We start from the raw sequence: 12614 nt of genomic DNA, 5'->3' as shown, positions 1-12614 counted from the left end.
ATGCGCTTGACAGCTCAACCATTCCCAAGAGGCAACCCCATTCAGCTGTTGAGTGGCTTTCAATTGAGAAGACACAGCTCAGTTGAGTGGCTATAAGAGGCTTTGGGGTGCCTGGCTGGCCCAGTTGGTAGAGCATGCAACTTCTGATCCTGGAGTTGTGACTTCAAGGCCCACTTTGGGTGTAGAGATTAGTCAACAATAAAATCTTTTTTTTTTTTTTTAATGTAAGAGGTCTCTTTTAATCTGGCCAAAGATTTGCTTCTTATATTCTCTATGTCATATATTCTTACATGTCTCTATGTCTTTATGCCTACAGGTCTTAATAATACAGCACAATGGTTTTCAAATATGATTCCTATGCCAGTAGCACCATCCTTTCCAGAACTTGTATGAACTGAAAATTTGGGAGCTGGGTCCCAACAGTCTGCATTGGGAAGCCCTCTTCCAGGCAATTCTCATGCATGCTGAAGTTTGAGAAGTACTTGTGGAGTGTAGTGGAAAGCAGATGAGACTTTGGAATGAAAAAAACACCCGGATTCAGATCCTGGCCCTCTTGTCAGTTTAGACAGGCAATGGCCTCGGTTCCTTCCTGGTCAAATGGAACTGATGAGAATAGCTGATTCCCAGGCTTGCTGAGAGAATTCAATGACACTATCTAGGTAAACCACATAGCAGAAAATCAAGCACAACTTAAGCACAATATCTAGTGTTGTTGATTCATTCATTAGATGTCTTTGAATATCAGTGTCTATGGCGTCTATTCATTTGTGAATGCACAAGTACAGACTGAAAATTTTAGACATAACATTAAAAAAATTTTTAATGTTTTTTATTTTTGAAAGAGACAGAGAGTGAACAGAAGAGGGGCAGAGAGAGGGAGACACAGAATCCAAAGTAAGCTCCAGGCTCTGTGCAGACAGCTCAGAGCCTGACATGGGTCTTGAACCTGCCAACCGTAAGATCATGACCTGAGGCAAATAGACATAACATTTTAGACATATCATGGGAAAATATGATATTTAGAGAAGCTAGAATGACATGTTCCAGAAGATACAACTCAATTGTTGGTGTCTGAAAGTCCTCTAGGTTCCATCCAGACCTCAGCTCTGCAATCAATACACATTCCTCTGTCACCTAAGAAGCTATAAGATGTCTAGTTCTGGGCTTGGGACTTATCGGTATAGAGCCTGAATTAATTTTAATATTATCTGAGCATCTCCAGCCAGTACTGAGGACCCTGGCTATTTATTTATTTACTTCCATTCTATTTTCTTATTTGCATCCCTCTCCATTCTGAAAGGGTTTAAGGTGACTGTTGGGCATTCTATCAAGAATTAAAGTTCTAGCTGCAATGGCATGAACTGTGGGGCCAGTGAGGTCCAGTCATTGCTTCCTGGAACTTTGGTGCTCAGCAAAAGGCGCACAGTTCTGAAGAACCCAAACTGACACATAAGTGAAGAAGTCTAATACCAAGTGCTTTAGGTTCACTGGAATCCTATGTAGTGTTAAAAATTATATTCAGTTCTCAAGAAATATGTGGTTATCTCTTGCCCTTGCCTTCACAAAGAAATGAGCAAACATTTTACTGTGCTCTTGCCTGGGAGAACTAAAGTTTTAGTGGATGCTCTCCATCACACGCCAAAAAAAAAAAAAAAAAGTCTGCTTTACAGGCCTTCCAGAAGGAATGAGGCGCCTTTACTTTAAAACAGCCTGTTTCCAGTTTTGTGTGGCTGATGATATTACTGGACTAGTGACAGAGGCCAAGGCAAGAAACAGGCTGGGTTACTTCTAACTCTTTGAATGTGGACACATCAGCTTGTGGAAAGGAAACTATTTAAAATGGGGCTTAGGGAAAGGGGGGGAAAATCCCCTTTTCCCACATGAGATTCTTCCACAGTGCTGTCATGCAATCTTAAAAACCTCCATAGAACAGTGGATCACTCTCATTGGATATATGCAAATTATCTTAGAGCCCGTGGTTTCCTGCCAGGCAGAACCTTCTAATAACAGAGTGAGAATGCAGTCTGAGCCCGGGCTCTCTGAAACCCCTGAAAGAACAGAGTCGTTCTTGACAGGGCAATTTCAGCCCTTGACATTCCAGGAAATAGCTTAATAATGTCATCTAGGCCGGGGTTGTAACCAATCCTAAGACATGGAGACACAAATGCCATATGTAAAATTTAAAATTCAATTCAGGGACCATTAGTCATTTTCACAGAGTTTAACAACAAAACGTCGCCACAACAAAAACCAAGCCATGCATCCTAATTAAATTTAGCATTATCCCACTAATTAAACCCAAGATAAGAAAAAGGAAGGGTTTCTGTCAAGAAATCTCAGGCACATCCCAAAGGCTATTTCTTTTCCATTTACTTTCCAGAGTACTAGGACCGTGTTATATCCAGGATGTGGTACCCAAACAAGACTTTTTTGATCATTAATATATGTGCGGAAGTGGATCCCACCTTGAGGCCTCAAAAGCCTCCATGAGACCCGCTGGCCTTTACATTTCGACGTGTTTCATTTTCTCCGGGTTCTGTACAGCTGAAAAAGGTGACTCAGGTTAAAAGTCAGGAAGTGGATCAGGGCCCCACACTATGACATCACTTTCTTGCAATGCGATGATGCAATGACATTTCCTGCAGGAAAATGATTAGAGTTGACGGGCAGCCTCAGTTCCCTGCAGTGGAAGGTGTCGGGCCGCCATCACCCCAGCCCCTGCCTCCCTCCTTCCTGTCCCTTGGCTGGGGCTTCTCAGAGGTCAGAGAGAGAGAGAGAGAGAGAGAGAGACCCAAGCCACTTCCATTGTGTAACAGTCCTGATATATTTAAAATGAAGGTGCGCTAGAATTTAGCTACAAAAATTGTGGAATATTTTCATTGTTAGAGCAATTGACACTTTTTAAAAAAATATGTAATTTTGCCATTTACAAAACAGTTTTTAGATCTATTATTAAAGGTGACATAGGGGCACCTGGGTGGCTCAGTTGGTTGAGCATCTGACTTCTGATTTCAGCTCAGGGTGTGATCCCAGGGTCATGGGATTGAGGCCCTCATCAGGCTTGCACTGAGCATGGAGCCTGCTTGAGATTCTCTCTCTCTCTCTCTCTCTCTCTCTCTCTCTCTCTCTCTCCCTCCCCCCCACCTCTCTGTCTCTTCCTCTCTCTCTCTCTCAAATTAAAAATTAAAAAAGTTTTAAGTGAATATAGGCAGAGCCACAAGGGACGCTTGTACATGTCGGCCAAAGGGAAGAACAGGGATTAAAACTGACTCACTCTCTGATTGTTAAACCTTGCTTGCTGGAGCGGTACTAGATCTGCATTTTTCTGATTCACACAAATGTCTCACTGCCCTTGATAGGTGGTCTTGTAACAGACACAGGTTTAAGTTGAATGATGACTCATTCTGCTTTCAGCCCCAGGTGTCCCTATACCTGTAGGTGTAACATCTTTCAGGGGCATCTTCAGAAGCCCACATTTAAGGCCCTGCCTGATTATGAATACTGGGCAAGCAAGTCTCCTGCCAGTACCACGCGAGCACGTAGAGAGCCTTTTGGGGGACTTGTAAACAAGTGCTGCCCATGAGCCCCCTCAGGCTGTCTGAGGCATGTGGCTTGCTGAGTAGAAGGTCTGAGCGACCTTTCGGCCTGGCTGGGTACTGCTCCGTTCAAACTGAGATACTGTGACGGCACTAACGGCCCCCAATATGGTGGTCACCGCTCTGGGCTCCACATGCAGACCAAACTGCCCTGGCCCTTAAGACCAATTTAGAGACCCATTGCCAGTCAAGGCAAGAAGAATTTAAGGGCTCGCACCAGTACCAGAACTCTGGATCAAACCGCCCTTGCTTTTCCATCTGTGGCCTCGTAACTCCGTTCCTGGGTTTCTGCCTCTGCATGAGCTCTCCGTCCAGGGGCCTGGTGAGTGCTCCCTGGGACTAAGCATTGATTCCCTTGGTTTACCTTACCAGGCCTCTTCTAGAAACCTCAGGTCTGCCCAGTAAACAACAGAGTGAGGAGTCCAGACTTGTAACCTTCTGTCATTTTTCTTCTGCTTGTCACCCTGCCTTGGGATCCTCTCGGGAGTTAATGGAATCTGGTGAGCAATGACTGCAGCCATGACGAGAGAACAGCTTCCTGGCGCTTCTTCTGTCCACTTCGAAACAAAATTAATACTAAGTCACTTTATGTCAGAAGAGAGTCAGGAGGAGAAGTTTCTACAAAAAAAAAAAAAATGGTTATGACTTCAGAAATGTAAAGCCCGAGTATCCATGATGGATTTACACGCTGGAAGCAATGTTTCTAGATACTTCACTCGGTTTGCCAGACAGATTTAAGCTCTCTTTGGCAGTTGGGTGGATACGTGTCAAGGATGCTACGAGGCATGGCTTACACAGAGCTCAAAACTTGGGAGTGCTTCTATAAATCATGACACAGTAACTGGATAGAGCTTGCAGTCACAAATGTGCTCGCTCTGAAAAAATTAGCAAATATCTCAAGGGCTAATGCATCTCTTCAGGATGAGTCAGCACACACAGAGCTGTCACACCTTTCCTTCATTACCCTCTGGGTGTTCTCTCAAAGGTGTGGGCCTTCATAAGTGAGTAACTGTTTCCAAAGTCTGTCAAAGTATCAGTGCCTACAATCTCAGAAGCAAAACATACCTAGAAAGGAGTATAGGACTTAGATCATGGGCAAAAATGTAAAATGTCCGACATTACTGGGGTGTTTTACTATGCCAAATTAAATTCTTATGCTATCTAATCACTCCTGTGAAAGAAACTCATTATTTCCTGTAGTTGAACTTATGAGGAAAAAACGAATTTATTTTACGTTTGGTATATTTGTAGAGTCACAAGATCTGGAGCCTATATTTTTTGCCATTTGAGGAGCCCTTGTGCTTGTCCATACGTGTTCAAAGTGTCATTTATCTGAATACACAGATCAGACTTGCTGGAAACTCTACCCTTTCACCTTGCTCTAGGCAAGGAGAAAGATCAGAGCTTCCTGTATTTTTTAGGGATGACCTCTTCTTTGTTCTGAACACTTCTCACATCTCCTGTTTGTGGAAGCTTCTGCAAAGACTGATTGTTTTTCCGTTCCATAAATCTGATTATTATAAGCAAGACTGTCATTGCGCATGTGGCCTCCTAGAAGAGGGATCTTACTGATGTGCATAGAATCTTTAATTTATCATGGCTTTTTAAAATCACAGTAGTTTAGGGCACCTGGGTGACTCAGTTGGTTAAGCATTTGACTTCAGTTCAGGTCATGATCTCACGATTCGTGAGTTCAAGCCTTGCATTGTGCTCTGTGCTGACAGCTCAGAGCCTGGAGCCTGCTTCTGATTCTGTGTCTCCCTCTCTCTGCTCCTTCCCCACTCATGCTCTCTCTCTCTCTCTCAAAAATAAATAAACATTAAAAAATTAAAATTGAATTTCCTTACTAAAAAATTAAAATCATACTATTTAAAACACATGTTTTAGGAAAGAGAATTGCCAGAATTAGATATTTTTCAAGTATTTGTAATCAATATGCTATAATGATAAGGCTGAGATACAACAAGGAAAAAAAAGTCATCTGTTGTCAATTCGGCCATGAAATAACCAATGACTAAAATACTTTCTGTATTTTATTTCTACTTTAAAGGACTCTAATTTATTTGTTAATTCAAAGTTCTTTTTGGTTGAAGTAGAATATAAAATAAACCATGATATATTATTTCACTTAGTTCATTAATTTATTATTAAGAATATGCAAAGTGACAGCCAGAGGACAAGAGACAGTGACTCAGGGATTGAAATCTCCTAGTTCACAAAACAGAGATGATAAAGAAATAAACATGAAGATTATACAGGTTCAGCATGTTCCAAGCTAAGGACTGAAAAGCAAATCTTTTCACCTTTTTTGGTCTTAGTTTTCTCATCTATAAGGCAAAGGAGTCAAAATTAATTGTATGGTCCCTTTAGCTCTAAAATTCTGGGACTAGGGGCACCTGGGTAGCTCAGTCAGTTATGTGTCCAACTCTTGATTTTCGCTCAGGTCATGATTTCACAGTTTGTGAGCTTGAGCCCCGAGTTGGGGTCTGCACTGACTTCAAGGAGCCTGCTTGGGATTCTCCCTCCTTCTCTCTCTGCCCCTCCCCCACTCATGCTTTCTCCCCTTTCTCAAAAATAAATAAACTCTTTTTTAGAAAAACGAAAAGAAATACATGCCAGTGTTAAAAGCAAAATTAGGGGGCACCTGGGTGGCTCAGTCAGTTAAGTGTCCAACTTTGGCTCAGGTCATGATCTCATGGTTGGTGGATTTGAGCTCCACATTGGTTTCTGTGCTGACAGCTCAGAGCCTGGAGCCTGCTTCAGTTTCTATGTCTCCCTCTCTTTCTGCACTCTGTCTTTGTCTCTTCCCCAATTGAACTCTGTCTTTGTCTCTCTCTCTCTGAAATAAACATTTTAAAAAAAAAGCAAACTAGATGCACAAACTCTCACAATCTTTGTTTGGCAAATATCATAAAGAAGATAAGCTCAAATCTGACTTATGCCCAGGGATCGGGAGATGGACACTATTACAGATATGGTGGTCAACAAGAGGAAAAATATGGAGCTTGGCCATAAGCAGGAGAAAATATCTCAATGAAATGGACACACTGGATGGAAGGGAGCAGAGTAGAGAGCTGAAAAGCAGGATTGGGCTGAGTGCACTGCAAGTCTCAGATCAATCAACAAGGATTTTATTCTACTCAGGTTACTTTATTTGTTAAGGAATTCTTAAGGGGGCACCTGAGATAACATGGCCTAGGATTATAAACCATACTAAGTATAGAAGACTGTAAAAATATCCTAGCATCCAGCTCTATAAGACTAGTGGAGGAAGGGCATCTGTAAGGAAAGAGGGCTCAGAAACTATTTTAAGAATGCTCTGAGGTTCAGCTTCAAACAGAGGCTCCTGACTAAGGATTGTGAAGAACTAGCAGTTACAGGCAGCGATGGCATACAAAATGGAGTTACTCTCTCTGTAAGCAAAGACTTTGGACAACCACCATTTGGGAAGGATATAACCAAACTGTTGCAAGCAATTACTTTGGCTCCCAACCAAGGAAGAAACTTCACATGTCCTCAAGACATAAAATGAGACTTTAGTGACGTCGATAGATTGCCCGCGTGACTCATTTCTCTCAGAGACAGAAAAATATGTGATGCCCTGTAATTCTTTGTTCTCTTACACAATGAGAACTAGGTGAAGCCCACTGCATGACCCTTTTTGCTCTCCTTGCTAGGAAGCTGGAGACAGAATTTAGATTCAATTTTAGGACTTACCTTTAAATATCTAACCCACTATTTTGAAATCTGTAACTTTTCACAAGATCTTTTGGGCATAACAATTTTGCTATACTTGTATCTTGAATTACATGCGACCTCATTCATTCATTTATTTCACAGATTATTTACAAAGCACTTACTATGTGCCAGGTACATCGAGGGGGGCAGGTGGAATGTGGCTCTGGCCTGGCAGACCGGAGACTCTGTCTCTGGCTTCTGCTGTGTTTAGCTCTTAGGGTTTGGTGTTTATATTTGGGATACAGCTCAGGCATTTTTCAGATGAACAAGGGTTCTGGGACATATAGCTCGTTTTCCTAATAACTCACTCCATTTTATCTCAGTTAGGAGTGGATTTTTCCCCTGAGGGTCTTTGATCCTACAGCTGCAGACATTCTGGCACCAGGGAGCCTTGGAGGTCAAGGCTCCAGGACACACAGAGGTCAATGAAATCAGGGGACATCTTAGAAACCGCTGACAACCAACGGGAGTGAGCACTGTGGCTTCCAAGATGGATGGATGATGTCATTTGTGGTATAAATAAGTGTGTGCTTACCACGCTCAGAGTGGGATCCAACAGGTGTGTCCTGGAATAGTGCTGTTTGGAAGAGACTCTCTGAAGAAAAAAACCAGTCAGTAAACTTTGTGCTTCCCTTAATCTAGGAAGTCCCTTTTTTTATGTCGGACTCCCCTGAATCGAACATTGTGGAGCACTTGAACTTGAATCTCAGTTTCCCCATCAATAGAAAAAAATGTGCCGGACTTATTAGTCTTCCAGCCCCTTCCAGCTCTAATCACTGTCATTTTATGACCCAGTTCTTCTTCTAGCCCTTTGGCAACACTGCACTGCGCAGATACTCATCATTATCATCCTCTTCATAATAAAATGCAATATGCAAACAAACACAGCGGTAACACCTGTTTAATGGCAACACTGAACGGCAAGCTTGAGACATATGGAAAGATAATTGAGTCATAGCAAAGACTTGTTGCTTTGCTTTTCAAGATTATTTCCTTCAAAGCAAATCCAAGGCAAATGGTTTACACAAAGCCTTGATATACAGGTATATAAGCACCCACGCTCACATATTAGTACAGTGATTTATATATAATAAATGTGAAAAGAAACTGAATAACATATGAACTTGGGAAATAGTTTACAAACTTTTTTATTAGTTTACAAACATTTTCATTTTATATCAGTGATGTATATATAAAACAAACATCTGGGAGTATAACAGATGCAAAAGGAAGACACCAAAGAATTTATGATTCAGCAAGGGCTTAAAAACATAACCAGCATTGTGTGCAAAGCGTTTTAATAGGGTCAGTGATATTTGAAATATATACATATGAAAGTTACACAGTTATGTACAGTGAAATGTCAATAGTGAGTACTACCCACTATGCTAAATGCTGATTGAAAATGGTAGCTCAGGTCTCTGTGCTTTATACCCTTATCATGTGGTTAAAAGGATACTTATTGGGCACCTGGGTGGCTCAGTTGGTTAAGCAGCCATCTTTGTCTCAGGTCATCATCTCATGGCTCATGAATTCATGAACCATGTGCTGTCAGTGCTAAGCCTGCTTCAGATGCTCTTGCCCCCCTTTCTCTCTGCCCCTCCCCCCTCAAAAATAAATAATTTGTTTAAAAAAAAGGATCCTTATTCATCCATTCATTCATCCATTCATTCTGCAAACTATTATTAAATGCTTACTATGGCAAAAGCACCGCCATAGACACTTTGGAGAACAGACCCATGTTTTCTTAATGATTCCTGTCTTCAAGGATCTTAAGCTTTAGTGACAGTGAGAAAACAGTTAGCAAAGCATAATGGAAACGAAGTATCAGTAAAGGGCCAGAGAAACTTAGAGGACAGAGTAAATATACCTAAAAGTTAGGAAAGCCTTCCTAGTGGAGATGGCTTTGGAGCAAGAAAGATGAAAACCATTTTAATGGTGAAGACAAAGGGGAAATTCATCTCAGAAAGAGAGATCAGTGAGAACAGAGGCACAGAGGCATGAACATGAATGCGTGCTCTGGGAAGAGCAAATAACCTGTTTGGCTGGAAGATGGTCTCCAAAGAGGACAGGGAGAGATGAGGCCAGACAGTTAGGATGGAGCAAGCATACTGAACACCTCCCATGCCACATTAAACCTACGGATTCTATTCAGCTAATACTAGGGAGTCAATAAAGGCTGGTAAGGAAAGAACAAATAGAAGGTGGATACATGCACGATATGGAACATGTAACTTCCATAACGAACTACTGCTAAAGAGTAATTAAGGAGGTAGGAAAAGAGGGTCTTCTAAATTAGGAGACTTAAGGGCTACAGGGCACCAGGAGGAAGTCTTGCGTGGGGTTGGCACATTCTTTAGATATCAAAGTGAACATTTCTTCTTCCTGAAGCCTCCCTTGCACTCTGATCGAACCAGATCTCTGCTGTGGAACTGCAGAGCCCCTGGTACCTTTCATTCATAGCACTTCACAGGGTTTGTGTTATACACTTGCCTGACTTTGATTAATGTGTGTGGCCCTCATTGGACTATAAGCTCCATAAAGGCAAGGATTTTGTGTTTATTTTGGCTTTCAGTTTTACTGTAGGCTACTCAATATGTCTGACCCAGAGAAGGGACTAAAATATTTGATGAATGAATGAATGAATGGAAGGAAAGAAGGAGGGAAGAAGAGCAGAAAAAAAAGAAGAAAGGAAAGAAAGAGGGAAAGAAAGAAATATGGGAATGGACACACTGTTGGAGAATAAAGAGAAATATTTCAGAACTTACAAGTAGGTGTGGTGGTTTTAAAATATGGGTACAAAAGTCTTTGACATTGCTCTCATCGAAACATGGGCTCTATAGAATTTGCCATTGAATCTGAACAGCCTTGTGACAAACAGAATGTAGTGAAGATGATGGTATCTGATTTCCAAGGCTACGTTGAACCTACTTGGTTCTCTTAATATGCTCGCTCTGGGACAAGCCAGCTACCATGTAAAACATTTGACCATGCTGAGACCACCAGGCTGAAGACGCCATCTTGCTCGACATTCCAGTTGACAGCCTTAGCTCATCTCTGCCAAAAAATGTGACTCAACTAGTCTTAAACCCTTGGGACCTTCTCATCTGTCAGCTGAGTATCTTTGAGTGACCTTAGTAATCACCTGGAGAAACAAAAGAATTGTCCAGCTGAGCCCAGTATGAATATCTAACCCATAGAATCTGGATTAGATATCTGTTTGCACAATAAAATGGTTTTCGTTTTATGCCAGTCAATTTGGGATAATTTATTAACTGGCAGTGGTAACTGGCACATCAACCAAAGTCTCAATAGAATCCTCCCCAATCACCACCCAAAGCAGTTGAGGAAACTGAGATCCAGAGAGATTAGCTTGTTTAACTACGTTTCTAAATTGGCATCAGTAAAAGTGAGGAGGCCTACGAACTAATCTTCTGACCTGCAGGCCATTGTCTTTTCCTTTCTAATATATGATAATGCATTAAGAAAAATTCCTGTTTAATTATATGCAGGGTGCAGAGAACAACTCTCTGTCATGCCACAATTTTAGCCTCATTGATGCTTTCTTCCCATTGATAATTAAATGGATCCGTCAAACTCCTTGACATATAAACAAAAAGTGAACTGTTGCCTCCCATGTGTGAAGCTTACAAATGTCGATGATTTGGACATTTGAATGCAACTACCTCCCAATTAGAGGAAGAAGCATGTTCAAGTATATAAAACACAATACCATCTCTTCTCAAGTTTGTGGCATTCGAATCCTTCATTGACTAGGTTTTCAAGGCTGTCAGTTCCAAATTCACTGAAAGATCTTTTTTGCTGAAAGAAAAATGCTGCCTCTATTAATATCAACCTTTTCCTCTGCAGAACACTTGCTTGCTGGTGATTTATTATGGACAAGCTGCTTCCTGTTCCTTTTGAAAGTTAAGATTCTTTTTTTTTTTTTTTTTTTTTTAAATTCTACAAGTAGAAGAATTCCCCATCTCCTGTGCCCAGGGCAATTTAGTTAAGGCTAATCTTCAGGACAGAGTTTGGGTATTTACAACTCACAGACTGATGCTGCCTGATACCACACAAAAGAGAAAGGGTCTTGCTGCTGTATCTGATGTCAATTGGGAACTAATCCAAAAAACAAATAAGGAAGACCAGCTCATGCAACGTGTATGAGAAAAGATTCTTTTAGATTTTGGAATTTTGCAATTATAAAGATGGAAAATGTTTCCCTTAAACAGATCAAAGAGGTTAATTATTCTTTTGTTAGTGATAATTTCATTATTTTTAAAGAGACTCTGAGGAAAGCAATGAAATAATGTGACACGCATGCTCTTCATTAACTATATCTCAAAGAAAACTATGTACACTGATGACTCAAAAGTTCATGTTTATCTTATTACATTTTTCCTATTCCTACAGTGAAACTCATGAAAAGTCTAAGAAAAGACAAAGTCAAATTCAATTTTATTCAGAATTTCTCATAATCATGGCTTCACGGATTTTAATAAATGTTCATCTCTTTTAAATCCCACTCTTCCTGATGTAGAAGGTACTGAAGTAGAGTATGGCTTTAGGTGGTGTTAGGTACTAGGACTCTCAGTTGCAAGTGCCAGAACACCCAATTGTTAAAGTAGTTTTAACAAAAAGCAGAATTGACTTGCTTACATAACAGAAAAGCACAGACTTAGAAGGCAACTTGGGCACAGCCAGAAGAGGGGGCACATCGGGGCTAGGCTTCCACCTCCAGACTCTGTCTCTCTCACTCTGTTTTCCTCAGTGTTGGTTGGCACCTTTCTCAGGCTGAACCCATGTAATGGAAAAGATGACCACTGGCAGCTCTCAGCTCACATTCGGGTAGCTTCCAAGTCCAGCAGAAGAATTCTGGGTCACTTCAGACACAGGCCTGGGGCTGATCCTGTCTGGTCCTTCTTGAGTCACGTGTCCACCCTCGTGGAATTCTCCTCGGCTACACCTATAACGTGCCGAGGATGTACTTTAGGACTTACCAAGAGCTTTAGTTGAATTTTAGCATAATTTATGTTTAAGTAAAATCTTTGCCTTAAAGAAAGTATATAAAATGGCATGCCAAGTTATACAGCTAAGCTTTCCAGAAACTGCTTTTCTCTGAAGTTAGTTTCCCATATGTATCTCACCTTCTTTTCAATACCAAACTTACCAAAAGTTTAATTTGTACTTGCTTCCTCCCTTTTCTTACCACAATCCTCCTGCTATCTAATCCCACTTTGCTACTAAAATGTCATCAACAGCTAAATTCAATGGTGT

Source organism: Suricata suricatta, chromosome 5, assembly GCF_006229205.1.
Source record: "Suricata suricatta isolate VVHF042 chromosome 5, meerkat_22Aug2017_6uvM2_HiC, whole genome shotgun sequence".
Taxonomy (NCBI): Eukaryota; Metazoa; Chordata; class Mammalia; order Carnivora; family Herpestidae; genus Suricata; species Suricata suricatta.
This window is presented reverse-complemented; position numbering follows the sequence as displayed.